The sequence below is a fragment of the Macrosteles quadrilineatus genome, unplaced genomic scaffold (assembly GCF_028750875.1).
Source record: "Macrosteles quadrilineatus isolate MER2022 unplaced genomic scaffold, UCM_ALF_1.0 Scaffold_8__2_contigs__length_117827958, whole genome shotgun sequence".
In the NCBI taxonomy this organism is placed as follows: Eukaryota; Metazoa; Arthropoda; class Insecta; order Hemiptera; family Cicadellidae; genus Macrosteles; species Macrosteles quadrilineatus.
The window spans coordinates 81,802,137-81,829,737 of record NW_026542601.1 but is presented as its reverse complement, the minus strand read 5'-3'; the positions used below and the strand labels follow the sequence as shown (position 1 = coordinate 81,829,737).

Below are 27,601 nucleotides of genomic sequence, written 5' to 3'. Positions count from 1 at the left end.
ACTGTAATCACTTCTATGTACAGTTTATGTTTCTCTTTAGCTTTAGTGCTTTTTAATATCAATAACGGAGTACAAATAAATCAGTGTATTGGCTCACTATACGGGGAGGACCTTTCGGAGCTGGTATTAGCCCCACATTATTCGATCAGTACCGTTCGAAGCATCGCGGAAAGCATACTTTCGAATTCTATGCCATTGCGTCGCATTTTTTCAAATCAAGTCACATATGGTATAAGGTCTTTCGGAGTAACGCTGAATACATTCCACACTACTCGCGGCGGGCGTGATCCTCGGGTTAGACAGGCTGTAGTCGGACCACACGAGTGTGAACTAAACCCTTCTAATGAGTTATCTACAATGTTTGACGGGCCGTTCCCACTCGACAATGTGACGTCACGTCGTCTCAGTGGGGTTACGTGGCGCGAGCGCCGAGTGGCCCGAGCGCCGAGTGGCGCGAGCGCCGTGCGGACTACCTGCTACGCTGTGACAGATTTGACAGCGCTAATCAAGTATATACTGTACACTTATAATCGTCAAACTATCCATGTTGTAGATAATATCCGTATATATGTGAGCTTTTAAAACCTTTTTTTAAACTTTGTGTTTTTAGAGCGTTCTTATACCTAATTATAATAGCATAAACGTTTGCTATTAGCCTAACCTAACCTAACCTAACCAAACCTAACCTAACCTAACCAAACCTAACCTAACATAACAGCTGGCTCTCCGAACTTGGACATGTGCCGCGGGGAACAGCGACCAGTGACCACCGCGCGGAGTTAGGATAAATCAAATCAAATCAAATCAAAATCAGCTTTATTTCCAAAAAATGTTTACAATATATACATGTACAAAATACGAACAATAGTCCCGCATAGGCCGTAAAAGACCTGTGCGCGGGACGAGCTCTATTACAAATTAGAAATATTCTTAAAAAATTAAAACTAAATTAATCAAAATACTATTTACAACTAAGCTATGAGACAGCTACAGGAACAGTTAATGCTAAATAAAAGGTAGTCGAGTGAATGGAGTTGCAGTTACTGATATATGTACGCTAAATATTGTTTGTTGTACTTGTGTATAGGGTGACCCGGGGCAATTCTGGCAGCCAGACGTGAACCTTAACTTTAACTGCTTGTACCGCGGTGAACATATTTTTCATTTTATTTTGACAATTACCATAGTAATTCTATGTTATTCCTCTAGTGTTTTCATATATTTAGACAACAATCTCAAACTCCCCTTAAGGGGGTTTGAGGTTTTTTTTTTTGGAGTGTCAGATGCCAGAATTGCCCCAACCTTGGGGCAATTATAGCAATACCTTATATTTTCCTTATTGTTTAAATTGCTCTGACATTGGGGCAATCATGGCATAGGCCTAATTTAGCTGTTTAAGATGGTGTTTTAATTTTTGTTCTATCTCTATTTATAAGGAAGTTGTGAATAAACCGGTAAGACAGTACAAGCGTACAAGGGCCTTAACCTCAAAACTTCTAGCAACAATAAACAATAAAAATAATCAGGCTGCCATAGAGTAATCTAAGCAAAAGGTGTTTACAAAGCCATCCAAATGAACTGAAATGAAACATATTACACATAACACGCGTTGTTATACAATTTATTCTTTAATTTATACATTTTTTGTATAAAGATATATAGCTGCCATAATTGCCCCGGGTTCTTTGCCACAATTGCCCCATAGCATATGAAAATGGGGCAATTATAGCACCCATTTAAATTTAAATATCTTAAAGGGATAACTGCTATTACTATTTTTGTTCATGAAGTTTTAAGTCTGAACAATTATCTTTGAGTATAAAAAAAAATAAAATATAAAATTCATAGGGGAAAAAAAATTAGCCGTGTGCGATGTTTCGATATCCTCGGGCTGTGGAAGAAAGTACTTTTTTAATCGCTAATAAAAATTACTGCAAACATTTTATTTTTACAAAAATGCTTTCCTATATATAGGAGGTATATGCTGAAATAACAAATATTGCTTCACTGATCTGTAAAGCTGAAATTTAAAAAAAATATAGGCCATTGCTATAATTGCCCCGTGCCAGAATTGCCCCGGGTCACCCTAATTATTGTTAGGTATTGTATACTGAACCGATAAGTGTCTCATAAGCTATAAGCCGATAAGTGTGGGATAAGCCCTTCCACAGAGGCTCATGTTAACCTCGTCACTTCTGCTTCATTGAGCAGACCCTTACAAGATTTATGGCTTCGGCGCTCGCACCACTAATTTAGCCGCGGCGCTCGCGCCACCCGGCGCTCGAAGCACGACACCCTCAGTGGTGGGGCTTTTACTCACGTCACTGACGTCACGTCGTCTCAGTGGTGGGGCTTTTACTCACGTCGTGGACGTCTAGCTAGAACGCCCCATTTAGAAAATGAACCACCATTGTCTGCTGGATGATAACATTGACTTGAATCGAGTGAACATTTAATTTGGAAAGTGTAGACTATGTATTACAACATTAGAGGTGAAGATATAAAATAACATAACTGATCAATTATTTACAACATATAAATTATGATATTCTTTTTTATTGCCTACCACCAACTTTTAAGAATACTTTGGCATGATTAAACGCGAAAGTATTTATTAGAAAGTTTTAAGGTTCTCGAAAGCAGTACAATACAACCCAAAAATGCTTGTTGAAAGTAGTATTCCGAGGAATAAACGGCTTAACAGTCCATAAAGGCAACTGGTGCATATTTATAGTAATGAAACGCGGAAGTACCAGAAAGACTCGCCGGGGGACTATGAATGTTTAGTTTTATCAGGCAATGGAACCTTCCTGTATAATTTTCTGACCATTACTTAAGACGGATTTGAAAGATTTCTTTCTCGTAGATTATTCATTGTTCTGCGTTGTATAACAATTCGGGGAATTCAGGACTGATTATTTTAAATTAAAAGTTTTGCTCGTGGCAAATACTGTTCTCCATCAATTCGTAGACAAATTTAATTTGGATTCACGCTTGAAACAAGCTTGATTTACGCTTTATCTTGAACTTATTGCTTAAGACCCGATATTAACCGCCACTGCACGAATTTTAGCACACAAGGTAGATAAACGTTTGTCAGGATTCGAACTCAAATTTCCAAGACAAAGGATCCACGCTACAACCCCAGCTGATTGGTCTAGACCGGTCGTGATCTCTTTTTACCTAACGTACAGTCCGTTCCAATCATAAGTGACTGACAGCTGAAAAACTTTCACTAGACAAAGCGTACGATGTAACCGAGTTCGATGAACCAGTTGCTAATGATTTATGTAACCAGTTCCGCGGATGGTGGTTACAATGGTTACAGGAACGTCAATAAAGCGTATCTAACAGTGGGAACTGAGCGGAGCAGGTAATTAGCGAGACTGTTATTAGAATGTAACAGTTGATGTCGTTATGGCTTTATCACTGTGGTTTGTACAGTTTAAACCCACTGTGAATGGTGTGATTTGTTTTAATTGATGGTTGTTCTTCTTACTCTCTCCCTTCTCCACCATTCCTGGAATGCTGTTGAAGGAAGTGAAATGGTGATTTTAATAGTTAATTATTGTTATTTTTGGTTTTGGAGTCATAATTTGACGATGCAGATTCTGCTAAAGGTGCTTGGTTAATTTATCATACTTCGGATAACCAATATCTTCTAACTCTAGAATGCTCTAGTATTATATTTATTTGATATACGTCACTTGTTTTGTTATCTAATTTCTAATTCGTTAAAGATAGAACGTGCATTCGATAGTGTGCATCGAATCTTTGTAATAAAATTAACGTACTGAGTAGCTTAGATTTTTTTCTAGTACTAGTAGTTTATAATGTAGGCTGTTGATTTTAATCATGATGTTTGTCAGCAAAACGACGTCTAAATTTACTATGGTTAATTCTTTTTTAATACTTGATTAATACCTAATGCAATGTTGAAATATAAGTATCTAAAGTTTTTACGAGTTAAAATTTTTCTAATAAACCTAAATGGATATGATCAAGCAAGGCGTTACCTCCGTAAAATTTTACAATTTTAAGTAATTAAAGAAATTGGTTCCAACGCTATTTACATAGGCTATTTACATAATTAAATTAGATTAATCATGCATCTACATTGGATCAGTTTTTATGGGAATTTATTTAAATGTCGGAAAATACCCAAACTAAGTAAACACTGTTATACAGTTTTAAATGCTCTATCCATTCAGTATCATACCTTTGATAAAACATTACATTGATTTGTCAAAACTGAACACCAAAAATTGATGGATTGTTAATTAATATTGTTTAAGTTTATTAAGTTTTTAACAAATTATATTTTTATGAAAGAAACACAACAAAGTCGTTATTATGAAGGATGAGCTAAATTAATATTTTATTCATGTTAACTATGGTAATTCAAAAAAGATTAAAAATCATTATGAAATGATGAAAACGAATCTGACACGAAGGAAATGGCACAATTTCCACTCATTTGCTTTGTTGTAGTTTTTAATTCCCTCTCTGTGAACATCTGCCAACATTGGCCAGAATTTGCATTTCATTTTGACCAACGCGGCCACGTTTAACTCATCGTGTTGTTTTACTACCCCAGAGTACAGTTTTGCTGGTTAAGCCTCTGAATAATATTTGTCAATAAAAGTACAAAATGTTTGCTCCGTAAGGGTGTATAAAGAACAACGGTGAGTTGTTTTATAGTTGAGTTATAATCCACAACATTTTTGGTACGGGATTTCTGTAAGGAATTTGTGTATAATTGTGAGGCAGTTTTCACAGGCAAAAAGGGTTATATTAACTACTAGGGAAATAAGAATGGTATATCAGAGGAACATTCGACTCTTTACATTGTTATTAATAACACTATCAGTATTAAATAGTACAAATTAAACATATTTGTACACTTGCATCCAGTATATATGTATTATACAGGCTAATACTGAAATAATAACTCAAACTTGTTGTCATTACGTGATGAAACAAAGTGACGCTTTCATTCAGAACATCTGGTGAAGTGTCGAAGCTTGACTTTACAGTCACACAGCTGTTTTTCACTGAAGAAAACTAAATCACAGCTGTTTAGTTTCGACAAGCATTTATTTATCAACTGCACTGATTGTATCTTCTTGCACAACTTGTTCAGGCTTTACTGAGTTTAGTTGGACGGGAAAAGAGTATATTTAATCATAATGGAAATCAGGTTACACACTTAACTAATCCAACTATGTTCAAACTAAATAACCATAATCTTATGCTTAAAGTTATCTTTTTGTTACAGGTGTGCTATCTAAATTCACTGAGCTGCAATTTGGTAATGTAAAAGTCTAACTAAAGTTAATTAATGTAGTGTTGTTCGTTAGGTTCTATGAAAAAAATCACTGTACAAATCTTTATAATAGTTAGTTAAACTAAATAGTTGAAACACTAAACATAACTATTTCTGTGTTTCCTAGTTAGGAGTATATATCGACGTATCTCATCATTTCTGACACAGTGAAAACATTCTAGTGAATGTTATATGAATCAAGAATAACTGATGACAGAGTTCTCCATTTAAGTACTAAAATTTTCATTATTCCATTGTAAATATTACATATAGTTCAAATAATTTATCTTTAAGTACATTGAAGTACGAAATAAACTTTATTCTCTAAAAACGTACATTATACGCATTTATTACAATGTTTACAGGACCCGATCTATTATACGAGAGACAAGCTACTATTTATAAAGAACTATACTAAAGATAACATAAAATAAGGTTCGGTTCGGTCTACTAAATCTATCTGTAATATCTTTTAGACCTTCTCGCGTGCAAGGTAATATTACTAAATATTCACACGCGTTTTGTACAATTGAATTTCAATGAAAGTTGCTTTCATATCGCAGTCAACAAAACCAAGGATTGTGGGAAATTTATTGCCTCAAAGAAAAGATTTCAAATGCAAGAAAAGCTTGGCAAAAAGTGATAAATGATGTGAAAATATCTGCTCTTCCCCTGTGCAGCGCCCTAGTGGGTCCAACCCCTAACCTCTTCTGGAGGAAAACATTAATTTGACTACCTTTCACCAACACGCGTGGGGGTTGATGTAAAAAATCCTATACGTTTTACTGTGCGTGTGTGTGAATGGGTGTGTGATGTTATTTTCATCTATAATTTTGTTCAAAAAAATCATCCGTAACAAAATTTAATACAGTCTATAGTAATTATAGGTGAAAACCCGAGCGCTTATAATTTACGGTGTACTATTCCGAAAAAAAATGTATTTTTGTGATGCAAACTGAAACCCATTCAAAATATGCAAAATTGTAACACAAACTATATGGAATGTATTTACTCGCATAACAAATGAAAATCGCCTATCATTGGCTTTTAGGATGTGAACATTTTTGTAACAGACCCACTAAATCTAAACCACGTTATATATTGCTGTGAACATTTTAATATTTGAATAGCACTCTTAATAATTTAAGGGTAGACTTCCGTATCTGTTGGCACAAACAACCGAATGAAAATATCAATTATTCAATTGTTACGTTCGATATATCGTTTGTTCAGTTGGGTTAGGTTAACCTTACCTAACTAACCAAACGATATATTGAATAATCGATATATCGATCGATTTTTTTATTCGGTTGTTTGTGCCAACAGATACGGAAGTCCACCCTAATTTAATCGGTCGAGAAAAGAATGCCGCTTGCAAACGGAGATCCAACAATGAAGGCGATTATCGAATGGAAATACTAGAAAATCCATTTTTAACATGGATGGTTTTTTGGGACCATCCATTTTCCAAGTAATGAGAAGGTGGGTTTCTATTGTTGGAAGCTGTACCCAGCTGTTCTTAATTTACGCTTACAATAATATTGGTCTTTAGTTATAGAATCAGCTGATCTTAGTCAGTAACAAAGCTTTCATTTCATTTACAACTCATACTTCACTCGACTACACCTTAATATACCCACTCTGGTGTGTTTTCTTCATCGGATTTAATATGATCTCTAACCTAACATCATAACTGAAATGATTATGATTTAAAATGGTAATCTATGAACGAGGAATTGTACACTTCCTCTTTTATACAAACAAACAACAAACATATACAAACAGACCACGATTCTGTTGAGTTTTCAAGACTTAGTTAAATTTTGTGCCAATTCACAGACTCATACAGTTTGCCTTTTTACTGGTTAAATGAAAATAAATAGGAAATATTACTAATTTGATACCGTATCAATGACCTAATTCTGGTCAGATTGTAAGCAGCGCAGCCTTCCTCAACGGTTTACAAGTTGTGGATGTTTACAGCTGGGTGTTCCGTTCGTCTATTTCAGACTGTAAACATCTTCACCTGAACGATAAATGTAAACAAACACACCAGCGAAATGTGACTAAATAAAACAAGGCTGAAATTAGAGGAGCATTCGAAAGACGTCAAACCAATGTTTATTCGATCTTAGGTTTCAAGTTGGTTGGGTTGATTTTTAGATTGAATTTTGCTCATATCGTAATTCTAAAATACTTGAATACTTTTACTTCTAAAGCCAGGAATAAAAGTGCATCCGTTATAAAATCCTTTTTAGTAAATTCCACCTATAAGGAATAAGCTATTACCGTAGGCAAATCCTATACCCAGGACCCACTTGTTTATTTGTCAAATGTTCATTTTCGTTAACGCAAAAGATTGAGCCATTTTGGCCCGATTTAATACAATTTGGCATGCAGAACGGAAAAAAGCTTGAATTAGTTTGCAGCAGCAAGATCGTGTTATGGAATTTTTTTAACATTTATTTTTACAAATAGTTTTATTTGCTCTTAAAAGATTCAAAGCATACCCTTAATTTCCATTACAGTCATCGTGTGGATCTTAAAAACTTAAAGCGTTGTTGTAATAAAGGGATCCGGAGGAAACCAAATAAACTGTACATTTAAAATGCTCATATTATTCTTATGGAGGAAAAGTAAACAGTTGTAGATTTCTTGCTTATTGATATACATTGATAAAATGTATTTATTTAATACTATATTATTAACACTTTACAAAATCATAGTCAAGTCGTTTCCCTTACAAACCTAGGTTCTCGTTACATAAAATTATATAAATAGGAATTAAAACGAACAGTTTAAAGGACATATTTTAATAAAAATCCAATCAGAAATTCGCTAAGTGTATAGGTTTTCTTTGGTGGGGTTTTAAAGAAACATGGTCAGTATGATAAGAGATTTGAGTGATTGCACTTTTTATTGAACAAAATGCAGAACTAAAAGGTTAATTTATGCACTAAACTTACTCATAGTCAGTTTGATAGAAGTTAAAAGCTAAAGTATAAAGCTCTTTACCGCTTCCCTTGGGTAAAATAAGCCAAGATATGCAAATGAACTACATTATAAGGAAAGTGCAGCAGGTAACTTAAAACTTAACTTTTAATATTGATAATGCACCTTAAAGTTTTTGTCGTAATTATTAGTGTATATTATGTTTTAGTTTAACTTGGTGAATAACTAATCAAAATAAGCTTGTTAACTGTCTTTAAAAAAATATCTTGTTGAAGACAGATCTATATCGTGTACAATATTTACAACAATAAGTATACCTAGGCAATGTAATCAAAGACATGTAGAAATTAATGGATATACTAATAATTAGAATACAACACGACAATACAGTAATAAGCAACTTTATAAAATGTCCACGAACAATGCGGACACAAGTTTTTCAATAGACAATCTTGACAATGAAAAACCTAGAAGTAAGTAGAAAATAAGTACTCACATCCATCTAAATTACACTTGTCGACACAAATTATTCGTGATCGTAATTTGCACTTAGTTTCAAATCTGTCAAATCCAAATGGATGGTGAATTTGAATATCCAATTGTACCAGATGATAATAGGTTAGCCGCCATAAAGTCGTCCACAGCTGACAGTTTGAGCGATCGGAGGTGTTATTTCGTGGGTATTGTTGCATTGTTGTTGGAGTCTTAGCTCACGAAGTGGTGCCTGGTGTAGCTCTGGGCTCTTCAGTCGGACTTGAACGCATCAATGAACACTGTGGGTTCCTTGTTCCTTAGTTCCGGGTTACTGCTGGGGTTTTGTTTGGTTGGCGTAGTAAAGCTTTAAACAGCTTGTTTATTTGCAATCGTAACATAAATTTTTAATCTGTAATGTTTTTTTTTACTGTATTGCATAATATTTGCCCTCTCAGTTTGCCTTAGCATTGATGTTTTATTTTGTGAAAGATTTAATGAGAAAACACATTTTAGTAATGCCAGGCTTTGCGTTACTTTGGAGTGTTTAGCCTAAGTTATCTGAATTATTTACAATAATTCATTACTTGGTGTAGAGCACCAATTCATTGATTTTCACTTTGAAAGCATTAAAAAATTAACTTTATTTATGTGTTAGAAACTTAGAACTCGGTAGCGATAGCAAAACATGAAAGATTGTTTTGCTGAGATAAAATCACATACTAATTTTTCTATAAGATGTTCAAAAGTATCTAAATAAAATGCTAGGGTTTTGCTACAAACAACTGTAAAAAAATGCCTAACATTCGCTATTATACTTTATAATGACAATATTTTGTTAGAAAGCATCACTAGCCGTATTTCAATGATAAATGGCACAGGGATCTGAATCGATTAATTTCAAACCGACAAACCTTTGATTGGAAATCGAACTCATTAAACCACTCGACCACCGTAATCAATACAGACCTATTAATCAATACATATAGTTTACTCATGTCGGTGCTGGATATTCCAACGAAGGCGTGACGGAAGAAAAGGTTATATTCTGAGTGTAATGGGATCGGCGAAAATGGAAAGCTTTTGTGAGTTTCTGCTTACGTGAATAAAAGTTTTAACGGTCCATAAAAGGAGTGGTGAATATTTTATTGTAATGAAAACCTGCCGCGAGAGTGGTTACGGATACGTTGTATGGATAAATTGCAGATTTGTTGCATATGCAAAAGTGCAAGAAAATTTAAGATACATATAGTTAACTGTTAGATAAATAGGGTGTTTCGTCAATAGTATAACGTAAAAATACACTAAATTTGTAAAGTCTCAACCTTGATCAAAAATATGTTTACAAATCTCACGATGTAGACCAATTATTTACGACTGTATGCAAACATAATCGATATATCGTATCGAAGTTAAGAATCGATAAAAGTGTTGGGCTTCGTGAAAGAAAGAGGTTCCTTCCATGCAGCAATTATCTGCAATCAACTGGTGTTTGATACTTTGAAATAAAGGTTACTGGCTATAATCGGTGTTATTGGACATTTATTTAAATAGTTTCTATACACTAGATACACGCAGAATTAGATATTGTAATCATAGGTATTCATTGTAATAAAGTGTAGCTTTCGAATAGAAATTATCTCGTGAAGTAGTAAGTCGGTAGAACTTGCAGTATGGATCAACAGCTGGTGAATGTTACTGGTTAATGACACGAAGAGAAAATGAATCTTCAACTATGACACAGCATATTGTGGACAAGCGGTTCAACAGTCAACATCATTGCCTACACTGACCTACTGTACGATATAACATCTGTATTGACTAGAGGGGCTAATTAAACAAGAGGACTTCCATTAAATGTCCTCATTATCTTTGAAAGAAAGTTTGACCGGGTTGAAGAATAGCTATTTAAGTGTTTATACAGAAAATCCAACATTATTTCATTTTATTTCAAATTAGGAAATCTTTAGCCTCACTCAAATTCAGGAGGCATTTAAACCGGTTGACAGTTTTTATCAAAGATTGCACCAGTGGAAACTGCTTACTTTAAACATTACAGGCATTTGTATTATTGACGTGTTGTTTAAAATAATGTTATTTTGATAATTACGAATACGTTTTGTTAAGAGCATAAACGTTTCTTCTCGAAGTCATGAAAGATGTATTTTTTTGGGATAGGGACAAAAAGTACGTATCAATATTCCAAAAACAGTTTCTTGTCAGTACATTCTATTAGAAAACTAGGGTGTTTAGTTTGACGTTTTCCCAGAATTAAAAGTAATATATTAATTATTTGCACCACCACGCAACTGAATATGAAGTTTTCATATACAGCTCCTTCAATCGTTTGCTCTTTGATTTGAACTTCTATCTACTAAACATGTGAGTAAGAAAGGTCAAGAATGCCGCTAGAGGTCAGGGCAGATGACGTCAGAAGGTCACTGACCTCTTGTCATCTGATATTACTTTCACTATCGTTTGTACTGGAGACAACCTACTGGAGTGTGGAGGCGTTAACGGTAAACATTGTCGGTACATACGATATCGAACACAAAGTAGTCTGTATATCGAACAGTAACAACCGATATTGATTGTTGCGTGAGTGATTTGTTAACTATTGATAGGAATATCAATAATCGAGGCTATTAATACTTTCAATTAAGTTGTATTCGAATATCTGGTAGTTACAAACTATTAATTATACATGATTGCCATGTGGTGGTTCTAGGACCTTGTCAGGGGGGGGGAAATAGGGGGCCCAAACTAGAAGGGGGGTTCTCCCCCTGAAAATTTGCTATTTACATTTTTTACGTCTAGAACTGTGTCCAAAACCTTCCGTTACGGTTTTATAACGAAATGTATGATTAAATACATATTTCCAGGGTCCAATGGGGGGGGGCTTTAGCCCCTACGGCCCCCTCCTACTTGTAACCGTCACTGAGAATACCCAAACATAAAAAGTATACAAAAGGTACACAAGAACACAAAATAACTCTTAACACGAATTTTCCTAAAGTAGAATCATTTTTCAAATGCCATGTTTATTTGTAATTGTAATGGACTTCGGTTATTCGTACGCCTTGAGCTCTTTTACTCATTAGTTTAGTTTGTTCTATACATAATGACGTGGACAATAATAAACAAACAATCCGATAAGCATATCCGTATTACGTTCCTAATCTACAAACACACTATTTGGTGTGGTTTGGTTGAAATACTGGAGTGCGGGAAAGTAAAATGAGTGTGGGAAAGTAAAATGAGTGCGGGAAAGTAAATATATGCAGAAATCAGCTATTTTGCGTTCAATAATCAGTACAAGAAAGCCCACTTTCTCAGGTAACTGTAGGAAAATAAAGTTTAATACGCATTTGTCTCTTCACAGAGATAAAAATTACATAGTTGAGAATTGATCATTCTAAAAATCGAACCGGTGGCGGAGTCGAATGCAGCACTGTGTGGTTTGTGTAGGCCGTGCTATACGTGGGCAGCCCGAGTAGCGGTTCGAAAGTTAACAAACCCACACAACTCAAGACTGTCGAATCGGTACACTTTGCATGATCAGGCCCCGAGCCCTACTGACTTTGTTTCATAATTAATATAGACAACACGGAAATGGATACTCAATCCAGTTGTATTTGACTCTTAAATTTCAATAAATGATACTGGGTACATCGACTTGATTATACCAGTCGTTGCTTTCAACTCAAACAATAATAGTTCTGTGAAATTATAAATGCAGCGGGTTAGTTTTGGAGTGGTTCGATGTTGTCATTTTCTTACTAATTTCGGGTTTCAGTGGCCGATTCTGTGGTTTATCAACCAAATAACTTCACAGGTCATTAATAAAACAAAAAAAATCAAATAGCATAGTTACAATTAATTCTCATAGTCCCAGAATTGCATTTATATGACAAATAATGGCTAAATGCTTCCTGCCACGTTCATGCATTGCGTGTTATTAATAGGCCAATAATTATCGCTTTTTATGTTTGGTTTAAAATGTGTTTTATTTATTTATTCTGACGAAACATCAAGTGGATCCCTTTGTTAGCCTAACGATGGCTAAGTTATGAATAACCACCGAAACATTATGTAGCACGTTCGATACTACCTGTCAAGGATTGTCTGAAGATCGTACGTTTACTTTTGTAGACTATTCTTTACTGAAGTAATTAGGCGATAAACATTTCAGATAATGTAATTCTGTTGATTTAAACCAACAAAAATATTAATCTCGAAATAACTTCAATCATACAATCCTTAACATCACTGAAAAATAAATTTAATTCCAGCCAGAAATTAAAACGCTCAGTAAAACGCGTTGAATTATGTATGACAATTTTAAACATTTCACGAGATTCAAGGCAGTGAATTTCAAAAAGACTCGCGGTTGACAAAACCACAACGGAGAGGGAGGGCGCTCTTTTCACGTCATTTTTCACGTTTTTGTACATGCAAGGCTAGGCCATAGGGCGTCATCATTCAATGATACGATCAGGGCGCCTCTCGCGTAAATACGACAGGTTTGTGTGAAAGGTGTAAAACGAGGTTAATGACCTTTTGACTGGAAATTTTACAATTTCGTGTATGAGACGCTTGTACGTAAGGTGATTTTATGTTACAGTACCGGGTAATATAGAATCCCGTACTTAAACGCCTAAATTGTAAAGTAATATTGTATTTTTTAGAAATGCACACATATTATAAATCACAGAATTGATATATATCTTAAAAATTTTCATACACTAACTACAACACTTGAAAATTTTCAAGGTTAAAAGTTAAAATACTAAGATTACACGTTGTTACCATATGAAAACAAATAAATAAAATTATTAAGTTTTTATGTTGGTAATACGTCCCGTCGAACTGAATGTAACAAATTGATTATACAAATATTCCATTGACACCAGTTATAAATTTCCATAAATAAAAGATTTTTATCAAACAATGTTCTGTGTTTACAACTTACTTGACTGAGAACTGAGAAAAATCGGAAGATGCTTAAGAATTCCGTGCGGTTCGCATCTCCTTATTTAAACTTTATAGTTTGCTCTTTCAGATTCAAATAAGGACGCATCAATTTGCAATGCGGAAGAAAGTTGTTTAGAGAATGAAACTTTTATGTTAACCAAACTCTTTAATATTTTCACCAGAGTGGTTTAGTGTTAGTGTTTCATACTTTTATTCTTCCGATGATGAAAACAATCTTTACTTTTATCATCTATTGTTGCATCTATGTTAAAATATTTCCGTATACCTAATAATATCAAAGAAAAACTATAGTATGTATAGCTTAGTAATAAAAAAAAAATATAAGGATATATGAATGAAACACCTGTTTTTAATTGATTAATGTAATAATTCATGTAAACAAAACCATATTTTTAATCCATAAACCTCGTTTCCATGGTCCGATCGTGATTCTTCGTGAAATCGTTCGAATAGACGTAGGTTCACACGTTTGTACCAAATGTCATAATAAAATATGGAATATAAATGAATTTGACGGATGGCGTTTTTGGCCTCTGAGGACATCAAAACGAAAAAAGTAAATTAGTAAATCGGTCCCGGGTCTATATCTTATCATGGGACCTACGGCAACAGCCTATCCCCGATATAGGAAATTCGGTAAAAAACCAGAAGATTCGGATCCTGGCGCTAACATTGGCAACGAGGAAGCATTGTAAAACGCGAGCTGTTAAAATCAGTGGTGCAAATTTGCGAGATTATCAGTTGAACTGATTAATTAATTCAATAATCCCCTTACCATGTGGTTCTAATAACAGTATTTCACGTTTCATCAAGTTTTAGGAAATATGCATCAAAACTAAACTGAATAATTGTTTTACGATATTATTGTAATTGCAGACTGAATTTTACAGAATATAATTCACAATATGGCAAAAATAGAACATTTAAATTGCGATTTGGTAAGTATATATAAAAAAAAAAATAAACAGAAGGGAAAGTTTCCGGAACCAAATTATTACACATCAACAATATTACAATCCGAAATAGTGATATAAACTTTAAACAAATTGATTAAACAATTGACAGAAATGTCAACACTTCAGTTTACAACACCACAGCTGACTGCAATGACTCATCAGCTGTGTTGGTTTGACCTTGAAAAGTCAGCTGTTTTGAATACCAGCACGTTTGTTGTGCTTGTTCCAGCTGTTAACAATTCCGCATGAATTGTATTCTGTTGACAGGAATATCGTAAGCAGAATTTCCAAAGATTTTTCTTCAAGCTATTGATTGCCGTATCAATTATTTAATTGTTGTAAACATTGTCTACTTAATCAAACGTTAGTACTCATACGAAATGCATTGCATTTGCTAACTGTTTTTTTTTGTTTTTTTACAGGTGAGAACGAGAACATTGTTTGCTCTTATTTCTCAACGAATAAGCTGTCGGTAAGAATACAACATAAGCACTTACAGTATGTATTGTACCATATGTTAAACATAAGTAACTTCATTTGATACTCATAAATAGGTAGATAGAACATACGTTACTGTAAGATTTACAATTTACTTGAGTGACATTTTTACAACCGTGGTAATTAAGCAACATATCTTTCAAATTTACAGTACTGCGGTTGCCACGTAGGAAAATGTTCAGTAAAACCCATAAATTAGAGGACATAAATTAAAACACCCGAACTGAACAATAATGTTGAGCACGTTTCCATAGTTTAGTGTGTCTACCTTCAGCACATGAAAATAATAAAAACTCGGCGAAAATGTTCTTAACTTGTAAAATACCGAAGGATTTAAAATCTAATGAATTAAGCTTAACATTTTGCAACTGCTGTTTCAACTTAAGTTCATAAAAACATAAAGTAACCCCTTTAACTTTGCAGTAGGCCTACCTCTCTCAATGTTAGCTTGAGCACCTGACAGAGAGATAAGTAATCTATGTCACTGGCACAAGACAGCCCTGAATGTCCATCCCGGGTGAGATATTCCCTCTCAAGGCTGACCGGTGATGGTCCACAGACAGACGGGTCTGTTGGCGTTTGTTTATCATACTGAGGTCGTCTGGTTTTTAGCGAATTTCCCATATAGGGAATAAGCTATTACCATAGGTCTCATGGTAAAACCTAGACCCGGGACCGATATAAAGACATATAGAATATGTGTAATTCTTCACGTATAATATTTTCAAAGCTTTATTACAGGTAGGCATACAGGCTTTGTTGGAGTGAAATTTCGAGTATACAGTATAACACCGTCCACTCTGTCAATGTTTTATAGATACTTTTAAGAATAACCTGCACCTCCCGCTACTCCAGCGAGTCAAAACTCTGTTGAATACCTGTACGATAATAACGGGTGACTAAACAAACGGTCGGTACGGTTCGCTTGGCCGTCACAATGCCGCTATTAGTCTGACGTCACCGTGACGCAACGCGTGCTGTCGCTTCTCTAGACTGATTTTGCATTTATATCCTTTGGAAACGCCGAATACCATGCACTGTTAAGGTTTATTTGATTGATTGCCCTCCAGTGTAAAGTTGGTTTTATTTTTCATTAGTCACATTTGGCATACTAAACTACTGCAAAGGTATATTTATAGTACAAATCAAGTGTTCATCATCTCTAGTTTTAATAAGAATCGTTCTTGAAATAAGGCTTTCTTAAACACTTCTTAACATTTAATTCGATCAAAAGTATGTGTATAAGAAAACATATTTCAAAGTTTCGTCTGCGTATTATCTGTCAATCCTTTAGTTGAAAACATACCTAATAGTTTTTCTTTCTATTACTGTAATAAGTTCGGATAATTTGCTCCAAAAAAGTGCTCGTACATGCAATTTACATTAGTGATGAACATCGAGGAAGTCTAACTAAGGGACTACCTATTGTAAAATGTGGAACTTTACTTTTCTGTCTGAGACTACACGGAGAATTTACCGATGACTTCAGTTCCTGGCGGGTCAAGGGTCACGGCTAAACACGGGAATCAGCCGAAGTAGACCAACGGGGTCACCTCAGTGCACCTACTGCCCTGAGGAGGCTTTTGTAAATCATACCCTCTGTTGTGCTGCCACTTTGAGGACGAGATGACAGTGTTGACGTATCTAGAAAGCACCGAATACCAAAAAGTGGACGTCGTTCTGCATAGACAAAGTGCTCACACCGTTCTTCAAACGAAGCGACTCGGATGGCTGAAGGATCTGTATGTGCCAGAAACATATCGGGTTCATCGGTTATAGTTCGTTTGGTCAGGCGGCCAAGCAAAACGTTTTGCGAATGCGTTCTGGTGTAGATTCCGGGACCGCAGGGCGTTTAGTACTGGTAATTTTCCAAGGGTGGTATTGCAAATCTATGTAACAACTATAATGACGATCCTAAACATATTTTTTGTTTTAATCTAATTGGATAAAACACGACACCGATTCACCAGGATGTATTGGTAAGGTGAAGATGAGCGTGGGGAAATTGTGAATAATTTGGATAGCAGTGATGAAAGATTGGTTTATTCTTTAACGAGAATCGTTCTACAAAAGCCCAATGAACAAGGCCAACCGAGAAGTTTTAAACCCTGCAATGCTTCATATCTTTTTCACACTAGCAATCATAGAGTTGTTTAAACGTAAGATACAACGGATTCGTGAGCACTTTCCCATGATTGCAATCCAGCTTAATGATAATCTACGAACATTTGGACATACAATTTATGGATCATAAACATAAAGAAATGACGTCACTGACCCGAATGTCTACACTAATAGCCGTAACAGATGGTCTGAACGTTTTTTGAAAGTTCCAAGAAAAAAAAAATATTAAAAAGATGTTTAATTTGGGCCAGCAATGTTGTTTATGATCCATATCCGCTTCTGTTCTAATATTCGTGTGATAATCGGTAATGAACAAATAAGGAATCGAATCAAAATTCCTGCAGTGACATAGCAGCTGATGTTAGCAAATAGAGTAGTGGTCTCCTTACAACTCGTATTAAAACCTCACAACTGTATACTTTAGCGCGATACACTGTAGTCAGTGTAGTAAGTGGAACACGGATTTAAATCTGTAGATTGAATACATCAGTTTACAGACTTTAGAAAAGAAAGACTCTTGAATAAGCAGACAGTAGACCCTGTACACTGCAATCTGTAGAGCTTACAGACTCTGTACAATGCCAGAAAGTATTCTGTGGTGGTCTAATATATCCAACTCTCTGACGCCTACATCCTCGGAGACCTCGGCATTTACAACTCATTGTGAAGGCTAAGGTTGAGGAGTGCCTGTTGACGAATACGTTTTACATACAGATACCTCTTTGAAAGCTAGCCAAAACTTAAGTAGAGTGGTTATAGAGCTTGCTGACATTCTAAAGGTTGCCGGTTTAATCCCGTAAAATGTCAGTATATCAGTCTTTCTTACCACTGCATGATCTGTAAACAGTACGCAAAATAGCTCATTGCCACTCTAGAGCGGGAATGGATAATTCCCGCTCGCTAAATCAGCTGATTCCACAGTTGTCGTTTCTACACCAACCACAGCCGCGGATCCAGTACATTAACGACCGGCAAGCAGATACCATAACAAAACAAATTAAACACAACCTAAATGATATTTAAATACATTCAAACAGTTAATCTGTGTGTTATTATAAGTTAATTATGGTGGTAGGAAAAATCTTGTGTGTATTACAAGCGCAAACAGAGCTTCGTGCGGCCATCTATAGTTCTCGTGCGGCAACGACGTACTTTGCGCTCTTACACAGCTATTTAATCGTTTGGAACTGATTATTAGGCTTTAAGGTCATTGCTTAAGAAGCAACTGAAAGTCAGTGATAAAATGCATCTTCACAGGTCGCCTCACTTCACCCTTTACATGCTTTGCAATGATTCAGCTTAAAATCCGTGTAAACTACTTTAGTCGACGTCTAAATTAAATCATTCATGATCAAAAACTGCTCTGAAGCCAACTCAACATAATTATGATTAGGCTTTTAAATATGCATTTTAATTTTCCGAAAAAAACATTTTCCAGGGATTCCATGTCTGCTAATTTAAACACCAAATACTATTGGAAACTTGCGTTGAATGACAAATTATCACGTAGTGTAAATGCTGATAGTTCTTTGATCCAGACATCACGTAGCTTTGATATACAAGATGTCACGTAGCTCGTCATGGTGACTGGTCATGTGACGCCGACGTTAACGACGACACGTTCTTGGCGGACTCAACGACAAACGTGGCTATCAGACGTCTCGCGGATAGTACAGTTATGTCTGTCGTTAATGGAGCGACCGTGGAGGGGTTTAGTTTTTTTAAACTAAGGTTTTTTTAAACTAGGTTTTTTTGCAAAGGTTTAGACTTTTTGCAAATTTTTATGGGTGTTAGGGGTAGAAGTGATAAAATGTGTCGGAAATCAAGGATTTGGTTTGGTAAATAAAGTTGTAGACTTTTACCAATGGGGTTTTTACCTTGGGGTGGAAGTGATAACGTATTGGACATCAAGAAGTGGTGTAAGAAGTTGTATGGTTTATTTATTGAATCTCTTAAATTAAATGATTAATTTGTATAGTTGAAATATCTGATTTTTTTGTCTACTGATGGATTTTTAGTACAAACTGTTCTACGTATTGTCTGTTTTATTAAAACGGTTTGGCGAATATTTTATCCTACATATTTATTTGTTTCTTAAAATATGTAGGAATATTTGTGTGTATATAATATTCTGCAGCTATGCCGACTCTAGTTTTTTAAGTCTATATATTTTACTTGTCACTTTTTTGGAGACTTGTATTATATAGGCCTATTCTTAAACGACGTTAGTGCTATTCAGAACATAAGATTAAACGAAATCTAAGCTGATTGAAGACATTATAGAACTGCTTGAGGTATTATAATTACTACTGTTAAAATAATAACTTAAAATGTAAAATAAAAAAACCTTTAGTGAAAAAAAATGAAAAGCTCACTGTGTCCTAATACGTTTGTATCGAAAATGAAAATAGTTTTCTTTAAAATAGTTTAGAGATGGTAACTTCTATAAGTATGTGATCTAGAATAATTATAGCAAGGTGCTGGATGTAAGGGAGGAGACAGTGTTAAGGGAGGTAACCCACAAGAGCATCTAACACCCAACACTAGCACACACAATAGAGATATAGATTAGCAGACAATAGTGGAGAACTGCACTCCAGAATAACGGCTTTAGGATGCATTTCACACGAAACTATTATAACTACTACACTTTGCGGGGGGATTTTAAGTGCGATAATATGGTGCGGTGATTTGGGAATGTCGTATTAAGTTAATTTATAAAAAAAAAAACACTTTTGGTGGAAAAAAAGGTTTTGTTGGCAAAAAATATATATGCTAACTTAAATAGTTTTTAAAATCCCATGAATTGACATACCTTCCTGTGGCTCGTTCTTCTGTTTTGGCCTTCAGTATTGTCTTACTGTATATGGGTTTGAACATCTTTTCCTATTATTAGGCCTATATAGATAAAGAGTTGTTGTTCATCAAGATAGTACCTCGGATTTACAGTGCCTCACCATTGTATCACATAGATGTAGTAATTTGTAAACTAGAATAATGATATTGATAACACAAAAGTATTTTTTTTTTAATAGCAATAATATTCATGTCACAATTCAATTTAATAGATATATCCATGTAACTGTTATTGTATAGGATTTTCATTTGTTTGCGACCCGGTCTTTGCACTCAAGATTTGCTTTGCAGGGACCTAATGTCAAAGTATTTGTTGTAAATAATTTATGTAATGTTTTCTATTTCTGAATAAAATTACAGTAATTGATTAATTCTTATGGGTTACGTTAATTGCTGCCTACACCCTTTTGATGAAATTTGCTGAAAATGCCTCTCTCTATTTTGTGAGAAACTATTAATTAAAAAAATTTTTTACATACTTAGGATTGTGTGGTTCAAGAAACTAAGTTATTTCCCATAAAAGTACTGTAGTACAGTATCCTTAAACTCACATTTCATATATCATGTTACATTGCATTTTGACTAATATTAAACTATTCTTAGAGTTATAACGTACCTGTTAAATTTTGTAGTATACATTTCTAAAACTTTATTTCAAATGTTTATGATAGTTTTAATGCGGACTAGTGTGATACTCAATAGTTCAAATTCAGCAAATATACTCGTATAAATGTTTTTATGACATCGCGACAATTCAGGAAACTCAAACATCTTATGATAGCTTGTGAACCATGTACATATTAAGTGCCGTCCTATAAAGCTACCTATAAAAGTTCCACATCACGATCAAGAGTGGGCGACTACACGAGTACTTGAGGACTTCCGTAGTTCAAGTACCGGATATTTTATGGGGCGAGGCGAGGTAAAGATTGACATCGGGGTTTATTGTTTCATTGTGTAAGTGTTTAAAAGTGTTTTACAATCTACGATGGCGGTTTTATTCGTCTGTGGATCATGTGGTATTTTATCTGTGTCTATTGTTTACTGTTTTGTTTGTATTTCATTGCACATTGTTTTCTAGTGTTATTGAAATTTTATTGGGTTTTGCGAGTGTAAGGTTTTACATGTCTTTGAGGGCTGATTGGAAATATTATGGAGGTTTTCATTTATCTTTTTATGATAGGTAAACCTTATAACTACGGTACAATCCCCTTAGTAGCACAATCATAGAGATATTAAGTTAGCCAACGACTTCTTTTAAAGAATGGGTGTTAAATAATTTGTTAAGCAATGCCATTTAATAAACTGTTAATTAAGCTGAGAAACACACGGAAAACTTTTCACTACCACTAATAATTCACTACACTCGTGGAATGTGGTTAGGTTAGGTCAGGTTGGGTTAGGTTTTCCTAAATCTATACTACACTCTATACCAACCTAACCTAACCAAAGTTTAATTCACTAATAATCTATGGTTAATAATTATCATTATAAACCTTCTACAGTAGGAGTCAACAGAGTCTTTATTATTAACTATTTTTATAGAAACATGACTGTGAGAAGTAAGGTGTCTATCAGAATAGGAGGGATCCGAAAACTTTTTTTCGTTTCGAAAAATGTAAAAAAAAATATTCAAATTATTAGTTAACAATTATTTTTTAAATTCGAAAATGTTCAAATAAGCTTGTTCTGCTTAAATATGTCATGCATTAAACGAAAATCCTCAAATATTTGCAATTCTTAAAGATCAGTCTCCCAATATCTTAAGACATTTTTATATCTTGTACGTGTAGAATGGATTGTGAGTCACCTATTAATTTATTTTCAATTTTTCCATAGTTTCCAAAGAAAACTATCAATCTTTACACTGTTGAATTTTTTCTCGTATTAACAGTGAGTATAAGTAAATATAATTAAATAAAAAAAAGAGTTAATAACATTTAGGCGACATTATCATTCTTGAACGTAATCGTACATCAAACCAGACTTGAGGATTTAACAGGACGAGAAGTCAACTTAAAAGTATCCAACGACCGACGTGTGACTTTCATTTGTTGTTTGAGTCAACATCGGACTTATTCATGATTGAGTCAGAGTCATAATACATGACTCACTACTGCTTGACTCGACTCGTGACAGACTCAAGTCAAGAGGCTCTGCAGCCCTGAGACATCTGGTTACTGTGGAGATCTTAAAGATTCAATATTGGGTTTGATTAATGAGTCGGTGACTTATTGGTTAGATGTGTAAACTTTATTTTATATGCCGTAAAATAGTTCATGATATGCATTACATTACCACACCTATTGAGATTGTAATCTACCAAAATGTTGTAAGCTACCAAAATGTTGTACGTATTGATGGATTATTCTGATTTCTTTCAAACATGGACGTGGGATCTACCTAAAACATGTATGTTCATCCTAATTTCTATTATTTTTAAATTCAAAAGTTGGTCAGTCCGGCTATCTCTAGTATAATGCTTCTATACTACAAAACATATATAATATTGGAACAACTCTAGGAAGAACATATACTTAAAAATTTATATGTTCTTCATATTAAATCATTGTTCCAGTGTTATTTTGTTTATCAGTGTTCATATTGGTAAAACATCAGTTGATATAAAACAATTTTAATTAGATGGAAGTATGCTAAATCCATTACAACTACTCTAGAGTGATATATATTTTATTTCTATAAATTTTAACAAAAGGTAAAATATCAATTGGAAAAAAATAACACTTATTATTAAATTGTGATAGCAAGATGAAGAAACATTTTGGTCATCATAGCACGCTCGAAATTATGTGACTACCTAGCTAAACCATTACCAATCACAGACTAGTTGAACTATATTTTCGTCCATTTATAATATCCAACATCACAACTTCTTCGTTCATAAGCCCTATTATCCTTCGTAAAGTGCCTCCCACTCATACTATCTGTCAAACCTTAAGAGCGTTTGAAAATTGAAGTGCCAAAATTCAGATGAGCTGGCTACCCACGACTCTGGGTAATAAGGAATACAATAAGACCCCGTCCCACATCAACAGAGACCCGCCTACAAGTATTGTGGCTAAACATAATTTGTTGGACATTTTTACATGGTTTGTTTGAAAATGAACTGGAAGAAATTGGTCATTCGGGAAACAATAAATTGTGAATTCATTATTTTCTACACATACCTATAACTTTACTTAACCATCAGAAGTCTTCAAAATATTTGCTTAGTTTATTGTTATTTTATTTAATGACATATCTTACTCAAAATCTGTTGTATATAGAATTTGATTCAAACGTATATTTTTGTCTTAGGAAATGTTTTGTTTCACAAGTTCATCAACTAACAATTAATAAAGAATAAACTGTGAAGTAGGTTGCAAAACCTCTTTAAGTTTTCCAAAAGTCTTTAAGTTTGTTGGATACAATATTCTGTTACGGGACATTACCTCAATTTCTGATCATCAACCCATTATTTAACAACATGGTCCAATAAAATTTGAACCTTGTGAGCTTGATAAATAAACCAATAAAGTTAGATTGACAAATAATTAACAAACTGTAAAGCAACAATAAATGCAAGCCTAAACCTCTCAAATTCATCCTAAGGTCGTGTTTAAACTAACGTTTTTAAATGTTTCCCCAAAATATTTTTATAACACTTGTGTTTTACCTTATACTACGTTGAAATCTCCTCTGTTTTGCATCTTTAAGCCTAAACTTTGTAGCTCGCCCTTTCAAATTTAAATGAGGTTGCATAAATTTTCATCTCAGATGAAGAGTTTACTTAATGAAATACATTTGATAAAAGTGACTCAAACCAGTTCTACTTGCAATTAGTTGACGTTAAACGTAGATTTTATAGCTATATATTTAGTCTATTTAATGTTTTTACCGTGTCTAGAAAAGAAAAAAAATTATTGCTTAAAATAACTGCCTCACACAGATTTTGTTTTACATTATTTTAATGTTCGGATACATAGAGAGTTTTTAGCAATAAATTAAATCAGCTAGGACATTGGAATTATACTTCTATCTGTATCGACGTTATTATCGAATTTCGCCTTTCTATTGCATTAAAAGTGATGCTTTCCATTTCCGAAAATAAATTACTAGTTTTTTACATACTTAAATAACTAGACATATTCAGTTAACCTTATATTTTCCATTACAAGTTTTTCTGGGAATATTGTAACATTTTACATAGGTTAATTTAAGTTCAATCGTGTAATACATTGGTAAAACCACTTACTATATTACAACCGTAGCAATCAATAACGGTTCCTTTCATAAGTGAGGCGACAAATGACCTGATGACGTCACGATGGTGGACGCATCGTTAGGAAGGCCCGTGTGGAGGCTAGACGTCACGAACACCACATTAATTAGTAGCCTCTCCCCGGGTCTCTGGACGAACTTTGGAGACGTGCTAGGGAGCTGGAGACACTTGGGTGGAGGATGCTACAGGGTTAGACAGCCGTGGAAATAAGATATAATTGTGGCAAAATATTGTAGGGATCACCGATTTATCCTTAGAGTTTTGTGGCGGTAAGGGATTCATAGCTGGACCATGTTTTCGTTGATCAATGGAGTTGTAGTTAAATGTTCCTGGCTAGAATTCTAAAAATCAGTTGGTATAAGCCACTATTAAAGATATTAAAGTGTTATATAGGCATATTGTACGCAAATTGTTTAAATAAATTTTCGCCTATCACTCCTTACTTTGGTGTGTCGGCGTTGTACAGTGATTGTACTAGTCAGTGGCTATGTGATTATGTATTACCATTACCGCTGCTCTAACCGACCTAAAGGTGTACTTACTCAGTAAAATATTACTTTTTGAAAGCTGAATTTATAGACTTTCCTCATCAACTGCTCGTGACAATGCTATAAAATAGCCATTCGATAATTCTCTCTAGTTTTGTTTGTTTTGATTGTTATGAACGCCAAAGACTAAATCACACAATAAATACATACACGTTGTATACATTTCCGATTAGAAACATACTATTATGTACATTTATCAAACAGTTATCAACAGAAGTTTGTGTTTGTAATATACAAGACATTTCTAAAATTGGTAATGCGAAAGTGAATTATGTGATCAACAATCAATTGAGTTAAATTTAAATATGTGGTGATTGGCACTTTTTAAAACTACTTTATAAACTTTTTAATTGAATACTTGTATATGGGTAGTCACGAATCTTACAAAGACAGTCGTGAAATAACGCAGATATGCTAAACAATTTGCTTTAATTCCACTTCCGTCTGCTCTTGGTAAATCAGAAAAGCGGTCGAGTTGTTTAAAAATACCGCACTTTGCATACGTTTAAACTCCTCAGTTCGCCTTTTCATATTTAAATTAGGCTGCATTATTTAAGATTTCCAAGACTTTAGAAAAGTGTATTTAGCAACAGTGGGGCGGTTTATTAAACCCGTGTTTAAAAGGACTTAGCATTCACAAAAACTTAAAATTGGTGAAATAGGACCATACGTTTTACCAAATTCTTTGGCCTTAGGTTCCATCAAACTTTTTTTATCGAAATGCTGTCGAAACCAAAACAAAGACTGAGATGCCAATTAACTTATCTTTCAACATATTTTAAACATTTAAGACCAAACCCTAAAAAAAGAAGACAATTAAGTTTTTCCTAGTTACCTTTGTTAGGTGGCATATTATAATTTCATCAACTATACATATTACAGCGATTAACATTTATACGTTAAATAAGTTTACGTTTGCTTGTTAAAAACTAACTAATCGTTTGTTACAGGTATGCTTCGGCACAGTTTCTATGAGTGAGTAGCGTTGAATATTTGTATAGTTAGTTTAAAATTTAAATTATACATACGGCAGTGTTATTAACTAATTCATCGTGGTAAAATATAAGCATTGGACGTCCTTAAGTGAGGTTTTGTATACTAGTAATCGGTATTTAGGGTTGTTTGTCAAAATTTAAGAAATTTAATTGTATGTAGTTAGTACCATGTGTTAGTACACAAGACACCATACAATCTCTTGTATCACATTGCTGTTTTATCCTAAACATTTTACTGAGTTGCATTTAGTTCCGAACGTAGTGCGTTACTCCAATGAAATATCTATTTGGGGAATAATTTTTTTAACAGGAATGTAGAAATATGTTTTATAACTTTTAAATTATATTTAAATAGAAGTGGTAAAATTTACATTTGTGGACATTTAAAGTTGAACTAAAACAGTTTTTTAACGCACTTATCAGCCTAGTAACTGTTGAGTCCATAGGTTTCTGGTACTGGACAGAACATTCAGTTAAAAATTTAACATTCAGTCTAAAAATGAATATTGTTATGAACTTTAACAAAAAGTCAATTAAGTACTGTAACTACAAATTTACTTTAGATGCAGGTTGGTTGTATTTGGAGAGTTTTTCAACAGTATCGGCGTGTCAATACTTTAATGTTTTCTGGTTATTTACCGTCACAAGTAACATTAGAAAAGCGAAGAATCATTTTTATAAGTAAAGAATATTTTTGTATTAATGTCAACATGAAAGGAGAAGTATTCAGGCAGTTTCAGGTATTTTAGGAATCCACTTAAAGTTGAAAGGTTGCCCTCAATAGCCCTAGGTTTACGCTTGTAAATTTTACTTAAAGGTGAAAGTGTTATAATTTTTAATATTTCATAAAAATAATTTAATTAATAAATAAAGTTTTGCTACCTAAAAGACTGTTGACATCTTTTTGGTTCTCCTAAAAGATTTTTGCCTATCGACAATAATACATTTTAATCACTTTCCCTCATATCAATATAATTTTTCAAGTTTAAAAAGGATAATATTTCACGAAGATTCTCCAAATGAAAGCTTTGTAGGGTTTACTTTAACAGCATGGATACAAAGTATTGAAATGCTCATTTTGAATTGATAAGTAAAACTAAATATTTTGCTTACTTTTGTTTTGCTTTAGGCTAGTTACAACTTTTACAAACTCTAGTATTGCTGCAGATTATTTACAAACCCATTTAATCGTCGCTTATTTCTGTCGATTTGGCAAACAAAAACAATACCATCAGTTCACATTAGGCTAAATTACATTCGATGTTGTTGAAAGCGTCTGTGATGTAAATAAATGTTAGAACGTCGTTCTTGAGTAATTATCACATAATATACACAAATGAATAATAATCTCTTCTTAAAATAATTATTCTTATGTTATTAACTAGTTCTAGTTTGGATTACGTACTTGTTTTTCACTAAGTGTAAATTAACTGTAGTAGGCTTATCAGTGATTTCTTTGTTTTGATTTTGTAAAATTTGTTTTGGTTATGGTTGCTCTTTTACAATGTTAAATCACACAAAATATAACAATCTTAAAATGTCAGGTTGTTGAGGATTGAATGTATTGAATGTTATCATTGTCTCCTTTTATTCATAAA

At 33.9% G+C, this 27,601-nt stretch overlaps 1 protein-coding gene across 3 annotated transcripts in view; it reads left to right on the top strand.

Moving 5' to 3' along the window:
- Positions 1–27,601, top strand: part of LOC129000766 (uncharacterized) — a 461,656-nt gene that overhangs the window by 62,046 nt on the left and 372,009 nt on the right. The window contains exon 1 of one of the 3 annotated variants that reach the window (XM_054427756.1): positions 25,964–25,983. The exons of the other annotated variants lie outside the window; for them this stretch is intronic. The gene's annotated coding sequence lies outside the window, so the exon portion shown is untranslated. Of the gene's footprint in view, positions 1–25,963; positions 25,984–27,601 lie in introns of those variants that run through there. 3 annotated transcript variants of the gene reach the window in all.